General features: G+C 38.5%; 2 non-coding genes across 2 annotated transcripts; both read right to left on the minus strand.

Moving 5' to 3' along the window:
- Positions 1–8,200: 8,200 nt before the first annotated feature.
- On the minus strand, positions 8,201–8,308 carry LOC112746357 (small nucleolar RNA R71). The gene has a single exon (XR_003174246.1). It is a non-coding gene; the product is annotated as a small nucleolar RNA R71 (small nucleolar RNA).
- A 7,164-nt stretch (positions 8,309–15,472) lies between these two features.
- Positions 15,473–15,580, minus strand: LOC112745661 (small nucleolar RNA R71). The gene has a single exon (XR_003173578.1). It is a non-coding gene; the product is annotated as a small nucleolar RNA R71 (small nucleolar RNA).
- Between the last annotated feature and the right edge of the window lie 5,993 nt (positions 15,581–21,573).

A 21,573-nucleotide genomic window follows, 5' to 3' on the forward strand; every position in this document is an offset into this window, starting at 1 on the left:
GCAACAATGCATCAGTAAACAGCAAATGGTAAACAACTAAACATTACCTAAATCGGTGGCTCGGGCTCCATATTGACTTGGGAGGAAGGCTGGGTGGGAGACTGGGAGGTGATGTGTTCAGTGTGTTGAACTGATGATTGTGGCCAGAACCCAGAAACGCTGTAGGGTGGTGGTGTCTCACTAGTGTATTGATGTGCTGCCCTGTTGAGACAGTGGGTGCTGGGTTGTTGTGCGACGGCTTTGTGTTCGTGGTGCACCGGCGGTGTGGGATCTCTGCTCGGTCCGCGAAGAGGAAGGCTTCGGCGTTGGGATTCGGATGAAGGTTACTGTGAATAAGGCTAGTGCAAACTTTGTTGTTGTGAATACCTTGGTTAAAATCATGCGAGAATGGAATGGTTATACTATGTTGGGTGGGGAATTTGTCCATTTTAAATGTGCTACCCATATCTTGAATTTGATTGTTTGTGATGGTTTGAAAGATCTACAGTCATCTATTGCTAGTATTAGAACTTCTTGTAAGTTTGTGAAGTCATCTTCGTCTAGGTTAGCAACCTTTAGGAGGTGTGCACATGAGGCAAACATTAAAAGTTGACAAATGATTACTTTTGATGTGCCAACGAGGTGGAATTCCACTTATATGATTGATGAGCGGATAATTTATATACTTTTTGGCATTATTTTTACATAGTTTTTAGTATAATTTAGTTAGTTTTTAGTATATTTTTATTAGTTTTTAAATAAAAATCATATTTCTGGACTTTAATATGAGTTTGTGTGTTTTTCTGTGATTTCAGGTATTTTCTGGCTGAAATTGAGGGACTTGAGCAAAAATCAGATTCAGAGGTTGAAGAAGGACTGCAGATGCTGATGGATTCTGACCTCCCTGCACTCAAAGTAGATTTTCTGGAGCTACAAAACTCCAAATGGCGCGCTCTTAATTGCGTTGGAAAGTAGACATCCAGGGCTTTCCAGCAATATATAATAGTCTATGCTTTGCGAGATTTTAGACGATGCAAACTGGCGTTCAACACCAGTTCCATGTTGCATTCTAGAGTTAAACGCCAGAAACAGGTTGCAAAATGGAGTTAAACGCCAAAAACAGGTTACAAACTGGCGTTCAACTCCAAGGAAGACTTCTACACGTGTAAAGCTCAATGCTCAGCCCAAGCACACACCAAGTGGGCCCCAGAAGTAGATTTCTGCATCATTTACTTATTTCTGTAACCCTAGTAACTAGTTTAGTATAAATAGAACTTTTTACTATTGTATTTACATCTTTGGATTGTCTTTTGATCCTTTGATCACGTTTGGGGGCTGGCCATTCGGCCATGCCTGAACCTTCATCATTTATGTATTTTCAACGGTAGAGTTTCTACACACCATAGATTAAGGTGTGGGGCTCTGCTGTTCCTCACAAATTAATACAAAGTACTATTGTTTTTCTATTCAATTCAAGCTTATTCCGATTCTAAGATATTCATTCGCACCTCAATGTGAATGTGATGATCATGACAGTCATCATCATTCCCAACTATGAATGCGTGCCTGACAACCACTTCCGTTCTACCTTAGATTGAATGAATATCTCTGGGATTCCTTAATCAGAGTCTTCATGGTATAAGTTAGAATCCATGGATGGCTATTCTTGAGATTCAAAAAGTCTAAACCTTGTCTGTGGTATTCCGAGTAGGATCTGGGAAGGGATGGCTGCGACGAGCTTCAAACTCGCGAGTGCTGGGCGTAGTGACAGACGCAAAAGGATCAATGGATCCTATTCTAGTATGATCGAGAACCGACAGATGATTAGCCATGCAGTGATAGCGCGTTGGACCATTTTCACTGAAAGGACAGGATGTAGCCATTGACAAGGGTGATGCCTAACATACAGCTTGCCATAGAAAGGAGTATGAATAATTGGATGAAGATAATAGGAAAGCAGAGGTTCAGGAGGAACAAACGCATCTCTACACGCTTATCTGAAATTCTCACCAATGAATTACATAAGTATCACTATCTTTATTTTATATTTTATTTATCTTTTAATGATTAAATCTCTAATCAATTGAATCTGCCTGACTGAGATTTACAAGGTGACCATAGCTTGCTTCAAGCCAACAATCTCCGTGGGATCGACCCTTACTCACGTAAGGTTTATTACTTGGACGACCCAGTGCACTTGCTGGTTAGTTGTGCGAAGTTGTGACAAAGAATTAAGATTATGAACGTGCGTATTGAGTTTTTAGCACCGTTGCCAAGGAATGGAACCGTCACGATTTCTGCGCACCAAGTTTTTGGCGCCGTTGCCGGGGATTGTTCGAGTTTGGACAACTGACGGTTCATCTTGTTGCTCATATTAGGTAATTGTATTTTAATTTTAAGGCTTTTTATTTTCGAAAATTTTTCAAAAAAAAAATATTTATTTTCAAAAATATATTTTTCTTCAGAATTTTTAAGAATGAATTCTAGAGTTTCATGAAGCACGTTGAAGCCTGGCTAGCTGTAAAGCCATGTCTAATTCATTTGGACCGAGGCTTCCACTTATCAGCATATGAAGTTGGATGAAGTATCAACTGTTGTATGTCTGATTTGTATCTGCTGAAGCTTGGCTGGCCATTGGCCATGTCTAGTGTTTTGGACCAGAGCTTTCACTGAAAGCTTGGCTGGCTAGTAAGCCATGTCTAATTCCTGGACTAGAGCTTTAGACTAACAGTGCAAGATTCCTGGAATTCCTATTAAAAATTTTGAAATCCTTATTTTTCTTTTTCCAAATAAATTTTCGAAAAAAAATTAATAAAATTATAAAAAAATAATAATTTGATGTTTCTTGCTTGAATTTAGTGTCAAGTCATAAGTTTGGTGTCAATTGCATGTTTATCTCTTTCTTGCATTTTTCGAAAATTCATCATGCATTCTTCATGATCTTCAAGTTGTTCTTGATGAATCCTCTTGTTTGATCTTCATATTTTCTTGTTTTGTGTCTTTTCTTGTTTTTCATATGCATTCTTGAATTATTAGTGTCTAGAGAATAAAAATTTTTAAGTTTGGTGTCTTACATGTTTTTCTTTTCTTAAAAATTTTCAAAAATAAGTTCTTGGTGCTCATCTTGACATTCAAAGTGTTCTTGATGTTCATCTTGACATTCAAAGTGTTCTTGCATGCATTGTGTGTTTTGATTCATAATTTTCATGTTTTGAGTCTTTTTATTGTTTTTCTCTTTCTTCACTAAAAAAATTCAAAAATAAAAAAATATCTTTCCCTTTTTCTTCTCATCAAATTCGAAAATTTGAGTTGAGTTTTTCAAAAAACTTTAAAATCTAGTTGTTCCTTATGAGTCAAATCAAATTTTCAATTTAAAAATTTTATCTTTTTCAAATCTTTTTCAAAAATCAATTCTTTTTCATTTTCCTTTCATAATTTTCGAAAATTTCAAATTGATTTTCAAAAAAATATTTTTCTTATTTTGTTTCATAATTTCAAAATCTTTACTAACAATTAATGTGATTGATTCAAAATTTTTAAGTTTGTTACTTGCCTAGTAAGAAAGATTCAATCTTTGAATTTCAAAATCATATCTTTTTAGTTTCTTGTTAAGTCAAGTAATCAACTTTGATTTCAAAATCAAATCTTTTTAAATCTCTTTTTCAAATCTTTTTCAAAATAAGTTTCTATCACATCTTTTCAAAATCAATTTCAAAATCTTTTCTAACTTCTTTTCTAACCTCTTATCTTTTCAAAAATTGATTTTCAAATCTTTTTCAAACTAATCCTATCTTTTTGTTTCAATCATATCTTTTTCAAAACTACTTAACTAATTCTCTCTCTAATTTTCGAAAATCACCTCCCTCTTTTTCAAAATTCCTTTTTAAATTAACTAATTATTTTAAATTTAATTTAATTTGATTTAATTTTTCCTTTCTTAATTTTTGAATTTTTAATTTTAATTCTAATTTAAAAACAAAAATACTTTTATTTTATTTTATCTAATTTTCAAAAATTCTTCTCCCTCACCCTTGTGTTTGGATTCTCCTTCTTCTATTCATATCTTCTTCTACTCACATAAAGGAATCTCTATACTGTGACATAGAGGATTTCATATTTTCTGTTCTCTTCTTTTTCATATGAGCAGGAACAAGGACAAGAACATTCTTGTTGAAGCTGATTGATGAGCGGATAATTTATACGCTTTTTGGCATTATTTTTAGTATGTTTTTAGTAGAATCTGGTTACTTTTAGGGATGTTTTCATTAGTTTTTATGTTAAATTCACATTTCTGGACTTTACTATAAGTTTGTGTGTTTTTCTGTGATTTCAGGTATTTTCTGGCTGAAATTGAGGGACTTGAGCAAAAATCAGATTCAGAGGTTGAAGAAGGATTGCTGATGCTGTTGGATTCTGACCTCCCTGCACTCAAAGTAAATTTTCTGGAGCTACAGAACTCAAAATGGTGCGCTTCCAATTGCGTTGGAAAGTATACATCCAGGGCTTTTCAGCAATATATAATAGTCCATACTTTGGCCGAGTTTAGATGATGTAAAAGGGCGTTGAACTCCAGTTCTACGCTGCTGTCTGGAGTTAAACGCCAGAAACACGCCACAAACCAGAGTTGAACGCCAGAAACACGTTACAACCTGGTGTTCAACTCCAGAAAGAGCCTCTGCACGTGTAACATTCAAGCTCAGCCCAAGCACACACCAAGTGGGCCCCGGAAGTGGATTTATGCATCAATTACTTACTTCTGTAAACCCTAGTAGCTAGTTTATTATAAATAGAACTTTTTACTATTGTATTAGACATCTTGGGACGTTTAGTTCTTAGATCATGGGGGCTGGCCTCTCGGCCATGCCTGGACCTTCATCACTTATATATTTTCAACGGTAGAGTTTCTACACTCCATAGATTAAGGTGTGGAGCTCTGCTGTTCCTCATGAATTAATGCAAAGTACTACTGTTTTTCTATTCAATTCAACTTATTCCGCTTCTAAGATATTCATTCGCACTTCAACATGAATGTGATGAACGTGACAATCATCATCATTCCCCCACGAACGCGTGCCTGACAACCACTTTCGTTCCACCTTAGATTGGATGATTATCTCTTGGATCTCTTAATCAGAATCTTCGTGGTATAAGCTAGATTGATGGCGGCATTCATGAGAATTCGGAAAGTCTAAACCTTGTCTGTGGTATTCCGAGTAGGATTCTGGGATTGAATGACTGTGACGAACTTCAAACTCGCGAGTGCTGGGCGTAGTGACAGACGCAAAAGGAGGGTGAATCCTATTCCAGTATGATCGAGAACCTCAGATGATTAGCCATGCCGTGACAGAGCATTTGGACCATTTTCACAAGAGGATAGGATGTAGCCATTGACCACAGTGATGCCTCCAGATGATTAGCCATGCAGTGACAACGCATCGGACCATTTTCACAGAGAGGATGAAAAGTAGCCATTGACAATGGTGATGTCCTTACATAAAGCCAGCCATGGAAAGGAGTGAGATTGATTGGATGAAGACAGCAGGAAAGCAGAAGTTCAGAGGAACGAACGCATCTCCATACACTTATCTGAAATTCTCACCAATGATATACATAAGTATTTCTATCTTTATTTTCTGTCTATTTATTATTTATTTTCGAAAACTCCATAATCAATTATTATCCGCCTAACTGAGATTTACAAGATGACCATAGCTTGCTTCATACCAACAATCTCCGTGGGATCGACCCTTACTCACGTAAGGTTTATTACTTGGACGACCCAGTGCACTTGCTGGTTAGTTGTATCGAAGTTGTGAATGAAAAACGATTTATTAAGACGTGCGGACAGATTTTTTGGCGCCGTTGCCTGAGATCACAATTTCGTGCACCAAGTTTTTGGCGCCGTTGCCGGGGATTGTTCGAGTTTGGACAACTGACGGTTCATCTTGTTGCTCAGATTAGGTAATTTTCTTTTTGTTTTATTTTCAAAAATCTTTCAAAAATTTTTATTATGTTCTTCAGAATTTTTAAGAATGAATTCTAGTGTTTCATGAAGCATGTTGAAGCCTGACTGGCTGCAAAGCCATGTCTAATTCTTTTGGATAGGGGCTTCCAACCATCAGCATAGAGGCAAGTTAATTTGAGTATCAGCTGTTGCATGCCTGATTTATATCCTAAAGCTGACTGGCTATTAAGCCATGTCCAACCCTTTGATTGGAGCTTTGGGCTAATATTGAAAGATTCCTGGAATTCTTCTTAAAATTTTTGGAATCCTTATTTTTTTTCAAATTAATTTTCGAAAAATCCAAAAAAAATTTATAAAATCATAAAAATCAAAAAAATATGTTGTGTTTTTTTTTTTTTTGAGTCTTGAGTCAATTTTTAAGTTTGGTGTCAATTGCATGTTCATCTTGCATTTTTCGAAAAATTCATGTATTCATGGTGTTCTTCATGATCTTCAAGTTGTTCTTGGTAAATCTTCTTGTTTGATCTTGATGTTTTCTTGTTTTGTGTATTTTCTTGTTTCTCATGTGCATTTTTGCATCCATAGAGTCTAAGCATCAAAGATTTCTAAGTTTGGTATCTTGCATGTTTTCTTTGCATCAAAAATTTTTCAAAAAAATGTTCTTGATGTTCATCATGATCTTCAAAGTGTTCTTGGTGTTCATCTTGACATTCATAGAATTCTTGCATGCATTCATTGTTTTGATCTAAAAATTTTCATGCATTGCATCATTTTCATGTTTTTCTCTCTCATCATAAAAATTCAAAAAAATAAAAAAAATATCTTTCCCTTTTTCCTCTCATAAAAATTCGAAAATTTGAGTTGACTTTTTCAAAAAATTTTAAAATCCAGTTGTTTTCTATGAGTCAAATCAAATTTTCAAATTTTATCTTTTTCAAAATCTTTTTCAAAAATGATATCTTTTTCACTTTTCTTATTTATTTTCGAAAATTTTTAAAATATTTTTCAAAAATCTTTTTCTTATCTTTATCTCCTAATTTTTGAAAATAACATCATCAATTAATGTTTTGATTCAAAAATTTCAAGCTTGTTACTTGCTTGTTAAGAAAGATTCAAACTTTAAGTTCTAGAATCATATCTTGTGATTCTTGTGAATCAAGTCATTAACTGTGATTTTTAAAAAATCAAATCTTTTTCAAAACTAATTTCAATCATATCTTTCTATCATATCTTTTTAAAATCTTATCTTTTTCAAAAATTTGATTTTAAAATATATTTTCTAACTTATTATCTTCTTATCTTTTCAAAATTGATTTTCAAAATTTGTTTCAACTAACTAACTAACTTTTTGTTTGTTTCTTATCTTTTTCAAAACTACCTAACTAACTTTCTCTATCTAATTTTCGAAAATATCTCCCTCTTTTTCAAAAATTCTTTTTAATTAACTAATTGTTTCAAAATTCAATTTTAATTTATTTCTTCTTTTAATTTTCAAAAATCAGTAACCATTTTTCAAAAATAATTTTCGAAAATTCTCTTTCTCTCTCATCTCCTTTTATTTATTTATTCATCTACTAACACTTCTCTTTATCTCACATCTCTGCTCTCCTCACCCTTGTGTTTCTTTCCTTACATTACATTCTTTTCTTCTACTCACACAAGGACCTCTATACTGTGGTAAAAAGGATCCCTATTATTATTTTTCTGTTCCCTCTTTTTCATATGAGCAGGAGCAAGGACAAGAATATTCTTGTTGAAGCAGATCCAGAACGTGAAAGGACTCTGAAGAGAAAACTAAGAGAAGCTAAATTACAACAATCCAGCAAGCACCTTTCAGAAATTTTCGAACAAGAAGAGGAGATGGCAGCCGAAAATAATAATAATGCAAGGAGGATGCTTGGTGACTTTACTGCACCTAATTCCAATTTACATGGAAGAAGCATCTCCATCCCTACCATTGGAGCAAACAACTTTGAGCTAAAACCTCAATTAGTTTCTCTAATGCAGTAAAACTGCAAGTTTCATGGACTTCCATCTGAAGATCCTTTTCAGTTCTTAACTGAATTCTTGCAGATATGTGATACTGTTAAGACTAATGGAGTAGATCCTGAAGTCTACAGGCTCATACTTTTTCCGTTTGCTGTAAGAGATAGAGCTAGAGTGTGGTTGGACTCTCAACCCAAAGATAGCCTGAACTCTTGGGATAAGCTGGTCACGGCTTTCTTAGCCAAGTTCTTTCCTCCTCAAAAGCTTAGTAAGCTTAGAGTGGATGTTCAAACCTTCAGACAGAAAGAAGGTGAATCCCTCTATGAAGCTTGGGAGAGATATAAGCAACTGACCAAAAAGTGTCCGTCTGACATGCTTTCAGAATGGACCATCCTGGATATATTCTATGATGGTTTGTCTGAATTAGCTAAGATGTCATTGGATACTTCTGCAGGTGGATCCATTCACCTAAAGAAAACGCCTGCAGAAGCTCAAAAACTCATTGACATGGTTGCTAATAACCAGTTCATGTACACTTCTGAGAGGAATCCTGTGAGTAATGGGACGCCTCAGAAGAAGGGAGTTCTTGAAATTGATACTCTGAATGCCATATTGGCTCAGAATAAATTATTGACTCAGCAAGTCAATATGATTTCTCAGAGTCTGAATGGAATGCAAGCTGCATCCAACAGTACTCAAGAGGCATCTTCTGAAGAAGAAGCTTATGATCCTGAGAACCCTGCAATAGCAGAGGTGAATTACATGGGTGAACCATATGGAAACACCTATAATCCCTCATGGAGAAATCACCCAAATCTCTCATGGAAGGATCAACAAAAGCCTCAACAAGGCTTTAATAATGGTGGAAGAAATAGGTTTAACAATAGTAAACCTTTTCCATCATCCACTCAGCAACAGACAGAGAACTCTGAACAAAATACCTCTAATTTAGCAAACTTAGTCTCTGATCTATCTAAGGCCACTGTAAGTTTCATGAATGAAACAAGGTCCTCCATTAGAAATTTGGAGGCACAAGTGGGCCAGCTGAGTAAAAGAGTCACTGAAATCCCTCCTAGTACTCTCCCAAGCAATACAGAAGAAAATCCAAAAGGAGAGTGCAAGGCCATTGAAATGACCATCATGGCCGAAACCACAAAAAAGAGGAGGAGGACATGAATCCCAAGGAGGAAGACCTCCTGGGACGTCCAGTGATCAATAAGGAGTTTCCCTTTGAGGAACCAAAGGAATCTGAGGCTTAACTAGAGACCATAGAGATTCCATTAAACCTCCTTATGCCATTCATGAGCTCTGATGAGTATTCCTCTTCTGAAGAGAATGAGGATGTTACTAAGGAGTAAGTTACCAAGTACCTTGGTGCAATCATGAAGCTGAATGCCAAATTATTTAGTATTGAGACTTGGGAAGATGAACCTCCCTTGTTCACCAATGAACTGAGTGATCTGGATCAACTGACATTGCCTCAGAAGAAATAGGATCCTGGAAAGTTCCTAATACCTTGTACTATAGGCACCATGATCTTTGAAAAGGCTCTGTGTGACCTTGGTTCAGGGATAAACCTCATGCCCCTCTCTGTAATAGAGAAACTGGGAATCTTTGGGGTGCAAGCTGCTAAAATCTCATTAGAGATGGCAGACAATTCAAGAAAATAGGCTTATGGACAAGTAGAGGACGTGTTAGTAAAGGTTGAAGGCCTTTACATCCCTGCTGATTTCATAGTCCTAGATACTGGGAAGGATGAGGATGAATCCATCATCCTTGGAAGACCCTTCCTAGCCACAGCAAGAGCTGTGATTGATATTGACAGAGGCGAACTAGTCCTTCAATTGAATGAGGACTCCCTTGTGTTTAAAACTCAAGGTCATCCTTCTGTAAACATGAAAAAGAGGCACAATAAGCTTCTCTCAAAACAGAGTCAACCAGAGCCCCCACAGTCAAACTCTAAGTTTGGTGTTGGGAGGCCACAACCAAACTCTAAGTTTGGTGTTGAACTCCCATATCCAAACTCTAAGTTTGGTGTTGGGGAGTCTCAACAATGCTCTGAACATCTGTGAGGCTCCATGAGAGCCCACTGTCAAGCTATTGAAATTAAAGAAGCGCTTGTTGGGAGGCAACCCAATTTTTATTTATCTAATTTTAATTTATTTTTATTGTTATTTCATGTTTTATTAGGTTCATGATCATGTGGAGTCACAAAATAAATAGAAAAATTAAAAACAGAATTAAAAACAGCAGAAGAAAAATCACACCCTAGAGGAGGATCTCACTGGCGTTTAAACGCCAGTAAGGAGCATCTGTCTGGCGTTCAACGCCAGAACAGAGCATGTTTCTGGCGTTGAACGCCAGAAACAAGCAGCATCCTGGCGTTCAGACGCCAGAAATGCACAGTGAAGAAGAGCTGGTGCTGAACACCAGAAACAAGCATCTGGCTGGCGTTCAACGCCAGAAATATGCTGCATCTGGGCGTTGAACGCCCAGAACAAGCATCAATTCGGCGTTTAAACGCCAGAATTGCATGCAAAGGCATTTTACATGCCTAATGGGTGCAGGGATGCAAATCCTTGACACCTCAGGATCTGTGGACCCCACAGGATCAACTCAGCATCTGTGGACCCCACAGGATCCCCACCTACCACCACTCACTCTCTTCCCTCTTCTCAATGTTCATCCTCTCTTCCCAACAAACACTCTTCCCCAAAACTCTTCACCAATCACCTCAGTCTCTCTTCCCTATCACCACTTCACCACTCACATCCATCCACTCTTCCTCATAAACCTACCTCATAAACTCCACCAACCTTCAAAATTCAAAATCAATTACCCCCCCTCCCCTCCCTATATATAGCCCTCCAATCTTTCTCATTTTCACACAACACAACCCTCTCTTCTCTTCTTGGCCGAATACACCTCTCCCTCCTCTCCTCCATATTTTCTTCTTCTTCATCATCTATTCTTTCTTCTCTTGCTCGAGGGCAAGCAATATTCTAAGTTTGGTGTGGTAAAAGTATAAGCTTTTTGTTTTTCCATTACCATTGATGGCACCCAAGACCGGAGAATCCTCTAGAAAAGGGAAAGGGAAGACAAAATCTTCCACCTCCGAGTCATGGGAGATGGAAAGATTCATCTCCAAAGCTCATCAAGACCACTTCTATGATGTTGTAGCCAAGAAGAAGGTGATCCCCGAGGTCCCTTTCAAACTCAAGAGAAATGAGTATCCGGAGATCCGACATGAGATCCATAGAAGAGGTTGGGAAGTTCTAACAAACCCCATCCAACAAGTCAGAATTCTAATGGTTCAAGAGTTCTATGCTAATGCATGGATCACAAGGAACCATGATCAAAGTAAGAACCCGAACCCAAAGAATTATCTCACCATGGATCAGGGGAATTACTTAAATTTTAGTCCGGAAAATGTAAGGTTGGCATTCAACTTGCCAATGATGGAAGAGAACACACGCCCATACACAAGGAGAGTCAACTTTGATCAAAGGTTGGACCAAGTCCTCATGGACATATGTGTGGAAGGAGCTCAATGAAAGGTTGACTCAAAAGGTAAACCGGTTCAACTGAGAAGACTGGACCTTAAGCTTGTAGCTAGAGGATGGTTGGAATTCATTCAACGCTCAATCATTCCCACTAGCAACCAGTCTGAAGTTACTATAGACCGGGCCATCATGATCCATAGCATCATGATTGGAGAAGAGGTGGAGGTTCATGAGATTATACCTCAAGAACTCTACAAGGTGGCTGACAAGTCCTCCATTATGGCAAGGTTAGCTTTTCCTCACCTCATTTGCCATCTATGCAATTCGGCTGGGATTGACATAGAAGGAGACATTCCCATTGAGGAAGAGAAGCCCATCACTAAGAAAAGAATGGAGCAAACAAGAGAGCCCATTCATGGAGCTCAAGAGACGCATGAAGCTCATCACCATGAGATCCCGGAGATGCCTCAAATGCATTTTCCTCCACAAAACTATTGGGAGCAAATCAACACCTCCCTAGGAGAATTAAGTTCCAACATGGGACAATTAAGGGTGGAACATCAAGAGCACTCCATCATCCTTCATGAAATTAGAGAAGATCAAAAAGCAATGAGGGAGGAGCAACAAAGACAAGGAAGAGACATAGAAGAGCTCAAGGACATCATTGGTTCCTCAAGAAGGAAATGCCACCATCACTAAGGTGGACTCATTCCTTGTTCTTAAATTATCTGTTTTTCGTTTTCTTTATGTTAAGTGCTTATCCATGTTTGTGTCTTATTACATGATCATTAGTATTTAGTAACTATGTCTTAAAGTTATGAATGTCCTATGAATCCATCACCTCTCTTAAATGAAAAATATTTTAATTCAAAAGAACAAGAAGTACATGAGTTTCGAATTTATCCTTGAACTTAGTTTAATTATATTGATGTGGTGACAATACTCTTTGTTTTCTGAATGAATGCTTGAACAGTGCATATGTCTTTTGAAGTTGTTGTTTAAGAATGTTAAATATGTTTGCTCTTGAAAGAATGATGACAAGGAGACATGTTATTTGATAATCTGAAAAATCATAAAAATGATTCTTGAAGCAAGAAAAAGCAGCAAAGAACAAAGCTTGCAGAAAAAAAATAGGCGAAAAAAAAATAAAAAGAAAAAGCAAGCAGAAAAAGCCAAAAGCTCTTAAAACCAAGAGGCAAGAGCAAAAAGCCAATAACCCTTAAAACCAAAAGGCAAGGGTAAATAAAAAGGATCCCAAGGCTTTGAGCATCAGTGGATAGGAGGGCCTAAAGGAATAAAATCCCGGCCTAAGCGGTTAAACCAAGCTGTCCCTAACCATGTGCTTGTGGCGTGAAGGTGTCAAGTGAAAACTTGAGACTGAGCGGTTAAAGTCAAGGTCCAAAGCAAAAGAAGAGTGTGCTTAAGAACCCTGGACACCTCTAATTAGGGACTTTAGCAAAGCTGAGTCACAATCTGAAAAGGTTCACCCAATTATGTGTCTGTGGCATTTATGTATCCGGTGGTAATACTGGAAAACAAAGTGCTTAGGGCGACGGCCAAGACTCATAAAGTAGCTGTGTTCAAGAATCAACATACTGAACTAGGAGAATCAATAACACTATCTGAACTCTGAGTTCCTATAGATACCAATCATTCTGAACCTCAATGGATAAAGTGAGATGCCAAAACTATTCAAGAGGCAAAAAGCTACAAGTCCCGCTCATCTGATTGGAGCTATGTTTCATTAATAATTTGGAATTTATAGTATATTCTCTTCTTTTTATCCTATTTGATTTTCAGTTGCTTGGGAACAAGCAACAATTTAAGTTTGGTGTTGTGATGAGCGGATAATTTATACGCTTTTTGGCATTATTTTTAGTATGTTTTTAGTAGAATCTGTTACTTTTAGGGATGTTTTCATTAGTTTTTATGTTAAATTCATATTTCTGGACTTTACTATGAGTTTGTGTATTTTTCTATGATTTCAGGTATTTTCTGGCTGAAATTGAGGGACTTGAGCAAAAATCAGATTCAGAGGTTGAAGAAGGACTGCTGATGCTGTTGGATTCTGACCTCCCTGCACTCAAAGTGGATTTTCTGGAGCTACAGAACTCAAAATGGCACGCTTCCAATTGCGTTGGAAAGTAGATATCCAGGGCTTTCCGGTAATATATAATAGTCTATACTTTGACCGAGTTTAGATGATGTAAAAGGGCGTTGAATACCAGTTCTACGCTGCTGTCTGGAGTTAAACGCCAGAAACACGTCACAAACCAGAGTTGAACGCCAGAAACACGTTACAACCTGGTGTTCAACTCCAGAAAGAGCCTCTGCACGTGTAACATTCAAGCTCAGCCCAAGCACACACCAAGTGGGCCCTGGAAGTGGATTTATGCATCAATTACTTACTTCTGTAAACCCTAGTAACTAGTTTATTATAAATAGAACTTTTTACTATTGTATTAGACATCTTGGGACGTTTAGTTCTTAGATCATGGGGGCTGGCCTCTCGGCCCGGCCTGGACCTTCATCACTTATGTATTTTCAACGGTAGAGTTTCTACACTCCATAGATTAAGGTGTGGAGCTCTGCTGTTCCTCATGAATTAATGCAAAGTACTACTGTTTTTCTATTCAATTCAACTTATTCCGCTTCTAAGATATTCATTCGCACTTCAACATGAATGTGATGAATGTGACAATCATCATCATTCCCCCACGAACGCGTGCCTGACAACCACTTTCTTTCCACTTTAGATTAGATGATTATTTCTTGGATCTCTTAATCAGAATCTTTGTGGTATAAGCTAGATTGATGGCGGCATTCATGAGAATCCAGAAAGTCTAAAGCTTGTCTGTGGTATTCCGAGTAGGATTCTGGGATTGAATGACTGTGACGAACTTCAAACTCGCGAGTGCTGGGCATAGTGACAGACGCAAAAGGAGGGTGAATCCTATTCCAGTATGATCGAGAACCTCAGATGATTAGCCGTGCCGTGACAGAGCATTTGGACCATTTTGACAAGAGGATAGGATGCAACCATTGACCACGGTGATGCCTCCAGATGATTAGCCATGTAGTGACAGCGCATCGGACCATTTTCACAGAGAGGATAAAAAGTAGCCATTGACAATGGTGATGTTCTTACATAAAGCCAGCCATGGAAAGGAGTGAGATTGATTGGATGAAGACAGCAGGAAAGCAGAAGTTCAGAGGAACGAACGCATCTCCATACACTTATCTGAAATTCTCACCAATAATATACATAAGTATTTCTATCTTTATTTTCTGTCTATTTATTATTTATTTTCGAAAACTCCATAATCAATTATTATCCGCCTGACTGAGATTTACAAGATGACCATAGCTTGCTTCATACCAACAATCTCCGTGGGATCGACCCTTACTCACGTAAGGTTTATTACTTGGATGACCCAGTGCACTTGCTGGTTAGTTGTATCGAAGTTGTGAATGAAAAACGATTTATTAAGACGTGCACACATAGTTTTTGGCGCAGTTGCCTGAGATCACAATTTTGTGCACCACTGATCCTGAACCTGAAAGGACTCTGAAGAGGAAGCTAAGGGAAGCTAAAGCACAACTCTCTGGAGAAAATTTGACTGAAAATTTCGAAAAAGAAGGAGACATGGCCGAAAATAATAACAATGCAAGGAAGATGCTTGGTGACTTTACTGCACCTAATTCCAATTTACATGGAAGAAGCATCTCAATCCCTGCCATTGGAGCAAACAATTTTGAGCTGAAACCTCAATTAGTTTCTCTAATGCAACAGAATTGCAAGTTTCATGGACTTCCATCAGAAGATCCTTTTCAGCTCTTAATTGAATTCTTGCAGATCTGTGATACTGTTAAGACCAATGGGGTTGATCCCGAGGTCTACAGGCTTATGCTTTTCCCATTTGCTGTAAGAGACAGAGCTAGAATATGGTTGGACTCTCAACCTAAAGACAGCCTGAACTCTTGGGATAAGCTGGTCACGGCTTTCTTAGCCAAGTTCTTTCCTCCTCAAAAGCTTAGTAAGCTTAGAGTGGGTGTTCAAAACTTTAGACAAAAGGAAGGTGAATCCCTCTATGAAGCTTGGGAGAGATACAAGGAACTGACCAAAAAGTGTCCTTCTAACATGCTTTCAGAATGGACCATCCTGGATATATTCTATGATGGTCTGTCTGAACTATCTAAGATGTCATTTTTGACCATTCTGTAGGTGGATCCATTCGCCTAAAGAAAATGCCTACAGAAGTTCAGGAACTCATTGACATGGTTGCTAATAACCAGTTCATGTACACTTCTGAGAGGAATCCTGTAAGTAATAGGACGCCTCAGAGGAAGGGAGTTCTTGAAGGAATCATCCAACAGTACTATAGAGGCATCTTCTGAAGAAGAAGCTTATGATCCTGAGAATCCTGCAATAGCAGAGGTGAATTACATGGGTGAACCCTATGGAAACACTTATAATCCCTCATGGAGAAATCATCCAAATTTCTCATGGAAGGATCAACAAAAGCCTCAACAAGGCTTTAATAATGGTGGAAGAAACAGGTTTAGCAATAGCAAGCCTTTTCCATCATCCATTCAGCAACAGACAGAGAATTCTGAGCAGAATCTATCTAGCTTAGCAAATATAGTCTTTGATCTATCTAAGGCCACTGTAATTTTCATGAATGAAACAAGGTCCTCCATTAGAAATTTGGAGGCACAAGTGGGCCAGTTGAGTAAAAGAGTCACTGAAACTCTTCCTAGTACTCTCCCAAGCAATACAGAAGAAAATCCAAAGAGAGAGTGCAAGGCCATTGATTTAACCATCATGGCCGAACCTACAAGGGAAGAGGAGGACGTGAATCCCAGTGAGGAAGATCTCCCGGGACGTTCAGTGACCAATAAGGAGTATCCCTTAGAGGAACCAAAGGAATCTGAGGCTCATCTAGAGACCATAGAGATTCCATTGAACCTTCTTCTGCCCTTCATGAGCTCTGATGAGTATTCTTCCTCTGAAGAGGATGAAGACATTACTGAAGAGCAAGTTGCTAAGTACCTTGGTGCAATCATGAAGCTGAATGCCAAATTATTTGGTAATGAGACTTGGGAAGATGAACCTCCCTTGCTCACCAATGAACTAAATGCATTGGATAGGCAGAAATTACCTCAAAAGAAACAGGATCTTGGCAAATTCTTAATACCCTATACCATAGGCACCAGGACCTTTGAGAAGGCTCTGTGTGACCTGGGGTCAGGAATAAACTTAATGCCACTCTCTGTAATGGAGAAACTTGGGATCTTTGAGGTGCAAGCTGCCAGAATCTCATTAGAGATGGCAGACAACTCAAGAAAACAGGCTTATGGACAAGTAGAGGACGTGTTAGTAAGGGTTGAAGGCCTTTACATCCCTGATAATTTCATAATCCTAGACACTGGAAAGGATGAGGATGAATCCATCATCCTTGGAAGACCCTTCCTAGCCACAGCAAGAGCTGTGATTGATGTGGACAGAGGAGAATTGGTCCTTCAACTGAATGAGGACACCCTTGTGTTTAAAACTCAAGGATCTCCTTCTGTAACCATGGAGAGGAAGCATGAAAAGCTTCTCTCACTGCAGAGTCAACCAAAGCCCCCACATTCAAACTCTAAGTTTGGTGTTGGGAGGTCCCAACATTGCTCTGATTATCTGTGAGGCTCCATGAGAGCTCACTGTCAAGCTATTGATATTAAAGAAGCGCTTGTTGGGAGGCAACCCAATGCTATTTAATCATATCTATTTTATTTTCTTTTTGTTATTTTCGTGTTTTATTAGGTTGATGATCATGTGGAGTTACAAAAACTACTGAAAAATCAAAAACAGAATGAAAAATAGCATTGAAAACAGCACACCCTGGAGGAGAGCAGTCTGGCATTTAAACGCCAGAAACAAGCATCTGTCTGGCGTTTAACGCCAGAAACAAGCACCAAGCTGGCATTTAACGCCAGAAACAAGCATCTGCCTGGCGTTAAACGCCAAAAACAGGCTACATTTGGGTGTTTAACGCCAGAAACAAGCATCAGTCTGGCGTTAAACGCCAGGATTGCACAGCAAGGGCGTTTTACACGCCTAATTGGAGCAGGGATGTTAAGTCCTTGACCCCACTTGATCTGTGGACCCCACAGGATCCCCTCAGGATCTGTGGACCCCACAGGATCCCACATCTTCTTCTCTCCTCTTCACACCTTTTCATAACTCTCTTCCCCAAATACCCTTTACCAATCACCTCAATCACTCTTTCCCATCACCTCTTCACCACTCACATCCATCCTCTCTTCCCCATAAACCCCACCTACCTTCAAAATTCAAACTATTTTCCCTCCCAAACCCAACCCTAATGGCCGAACCCTACACCCCCCTCACTCCTATATAAACACCCCACTCCTTCTTTCTTTTCACACAAAGCAACCCTCTCTTCTTCTCCTTAGCCGAATACATCTTCTTCCCCCATCTCCTCCATTTTCTTCTTCTTCTACTACTTTCTTTCTTCTTTTGCTCGGGGAAGAGCAAACATTTTAAGTTTGGTGTGGTAAAAGCATAGCTTTTTATTTTTCCATAACCATCTATGAAACCTAAGGGCAGAGAAACCTCAAGAAAGAGGAAAGGGAAGGCAATTGCTTCCACCTCTGAGTCATGGGAGATAGAGAGATTCATCTCAAAGGTCCATCAAGACCACTTCTTTGAAGTTGTGGCCAAGAAGAAAGTGATCCCTGAGGTTCCTTTCAAGCTCAAAAAGAATGAGTATCCGGAGATCCGACTTGAGATCCAAAGAAGAGGTTGGGAAGTTCTCACCAACCCCATTCAACAAGTCGGGATCTTAATGGTCCAAGAGTTCTATGCAAACGTGTGGATCACTAGGAACCATGATCAAAGTGTGAACCCGAATCCAAAGCATTGGCTCACCATGGTTCGGGGGAAATACTTAGATTTCAGTCCAGAAAATGTAAGGCTGGCGTTCAACTTGCCAATGATGGAAGAGAACGCACGCCCCTACACAAGAAGGGTCAACTTTGATCAAAGGTTGGACCAAGTCCTCATAGACATATGTGAGGAAGGAGCTCAATGGAAAATTGACTCAAGAAGCAAGCCGGTTCAATTAAGAAGACTGAACCTTAAGCCTGTAGCTAGAGGATGGTTGGAGTTTATTCAACGCTCAATCATTCCTACTAGCAACCGGTCTGAAGTTACTATAGACCGGGCCATCATGATCCATAGTATCATGATTGGGGAGGAAGTAGAGGTTCATGAGATTATACCTCAAGAACTCTACAAGGTGGCTGACAAGTCATCCACTTTGGCAAGGTTAGCCTTTTCTCATCTCATTTGTCACCTATGCAATTCGGCTAGGATTGACATAGAGGGAGACATCCTCATTGAAGAGGACAAGCCCATCACTAAGAAAAGGATGGAGCAAACAAGAGATCATGGACCTCAACAAGAGCATGAGGAAATTTCTCACCATGAAATCCCTGAGATGCCTCAGGGGATGCACTTTCCTCCACAGAATTATTGGGAGCAAATCAACACCTCCCTAGGAGAATTAAGTTCCAACATGGGACAACTAAGGATGGAGCACCAAGAGCACTCCATCATCCTCCATGAGATTAGAGAAGATCAAAGAGCTATGAGAGAGGAGCAACAAAGGCAAGGAAGAGACATAAAAGAGCTCAAGAGCACCATTGGTTCTTCAAGAAGAGGAAGGTGCCACCCTCACTAAGGTGGACTCATTCCTTAATCTCCTTGTCTATTTATTTTCTGTTTTCGGTTTTTATGCTTATCATGTTTGTCTATGTTTGTGTCTTTACTAGATGATCATTAGTGTTTAAGTGTCTATGCCTTAAAGTTATGAATGTCCTATGAATCCATCACCTCTCTTAAATGAAAAATGTTTTAATTACAAAAGAACAAGAAGTACAGGGTTTCGAATTCATCCTTGAAACTAGTTTAATTATTTTGATGTGGTGACAATACTTTTAGTTTTCTGAATGAATGCTTGAACAGTGCATATGTCTTTTGAAATTGTTGTTTATGAATGTTAAATATGTTGGCTCTTGAAAGAATGATGAAAAAGGAGAAATGTTATCTGATAATCTAAAAAATCATAAAAATGATTCTTGAAGCAAGAAAAAGCAATGAATACAAAAGCTTGCAGAAAAAAAAAAGAGAAGAGAAAAATGCGAAAAAAAAAAGAGGAAAAAGAAAAAGCAAGCAGAAAAGGCCAATAGCCCTTAAAACCAAAAGGCAATGGTAATAAAAAAAGGGGATCCAAGGCTTTGAGCATCAGTGGATAGGAGGGCCTAAAGGAATAAAATCCTGGCCTAAGAGGCTAAACCAAGCTGTCCCTAACCATGTGCTTGTGGCGTGAAGGTGTCAAGTAAAAACTTGAGACTGGGCGGTTAAAGTCAAGGTCCAAAGCAAAAAGAAGAGTGTGCTTAAGAACCCTGGACACCTCTAATTGGGGACTTTAGCAAAGCTGAGTCACAATCTGAAAAGGTTCACCCAGTTATGTGTCTGTGGCATTTATGTATCCGGTGGTAATACTGGAAAACAAAGTGCTTAGGACCATGGCCAAGACTCATTAAGTAACTGTGTTCAAGAATCAACATACTGAACTAGGAGAATCAATAACACTATCTTAATTCTAAGTTCCTATAGATGCCAATCATTCTGAACTTCAATGGATAAAGTGAGATCTCAAAACTATTCAAGAGGCAAAAAGCTACTAGTCCCGCTCATCTGGTTGGAGCTAAGTTTCACTGATATTTTGGGATTTATAGTTTATTCTCTTCTTTTTATCCTATTTGATTTTTAGTTGCTTGGAAACAAGCAACAATTTAAGTTTGGTGTTGTGATGAGCGGATAATTTATACGCTTTTTGGCATTGTTTTTACATAGTTTTTAGTATAATTTAGTTAGTTTTTAGTATATTTTTATTAGTTTTTAAATAAAAATCACATTTTGGACTTTAATATGAGTTTGTGTGTTTTTCTGTGATTTCAGGTATTTTCTGGCTGAAATTGAGGGACTTGAGCAAAAATCAGATTCAGAGGTTGAAGAAGGACTGCAGATGCTGATGGATTCTGACCTCCCTGCACTCAAAGTAGATTTTCTGGAGCTACAGAACTCCAAATGGCACGCTCTGAATTGTGTTGGAAAGTAGACATCCAGGGCTTTCCAGCAATATATAATAGTCTATACTTTGCCAGAGTTTAGATGATGCAAACTGGCGTTCAATGCCAGTTCCATGTTGCATTCTGGAGTTAAACGCCAGAAACAGGTTGCAAAGTGGAGTTAAACGCCAGAAACAGGTTACAAACTAGCGTTCAACTCCAAGGAAGACCTCTACACGTGTAAAGCTCAATGCTCAGCCCAAGCACACACCAAGTGGGCCCCAGAAGTGGATTTCTGTATCATTTACTTATTTCTGTAACCCTAGTAACTAGTTTAGTATAAATAGAACTTTTTACTATTGTATTTACATCTTTGGATTGTCTTTTGATCCTTTGATCACGTTTGGGGGCTGGCCATTCGGCCATGCCTGAACCTTCATCATTTATGTATTTTCAACGGTAGAGTTTCTATACACCATAGATTAAGGTGTGGAGCTCTACTGTTCCTCACAAATTAATACAAAGTACTATTATGTTTCTATTCAATTCAAGCTTATTCCGATTCTAATATATTCATTCGCACCTCAATATGAATGTGATGATCGTGATAGTCATCATCATTCCCAACTATGAACGCGTGCCTGGCAACCACTTCCGTTCTACCTTAGATTGAATGAATATCTCTGGGATTCCTTAATCAGAGTCTTCATGGTATAAGTTAGAATCCATGGACGGCCATTCTTGAGATCTGACGAATGGATTTTTGACGATTTAGAATTTCACAAATGAAATCTCGTTGAAGTATAGTCTCTAAACCAACAATAATCCTTTCATGCAAAAATTTGTTTGTCACAAGTACAAACCCCTAAATTCTATAAACCGAAGTATTTAAACCTCGGGTCGTCTCTCAAAGGACTTGCAGGGTAGTGTTCTTGTTATTGGTTATGGACTAGTTTATTTTGGGGTTTTGGATGAGGAATGTGAATAGTAAATGGT

The sequence above is a fragment of the Arachis hypogaea genome, chromosome 14 (assembly GCF_003086295.3).
Source record: "Arachis hypogaea cultivar Tifrunner chromosome 14, arahy.Tifrunner.gnm2.J5K5, whole genome shotgun sequence".
NCBI lineage: Eukaryota > Viridiplantae > Streptophyta > Magnoliopsida > Fabales > Fabaceae > Arachis > Arachis hypogaea.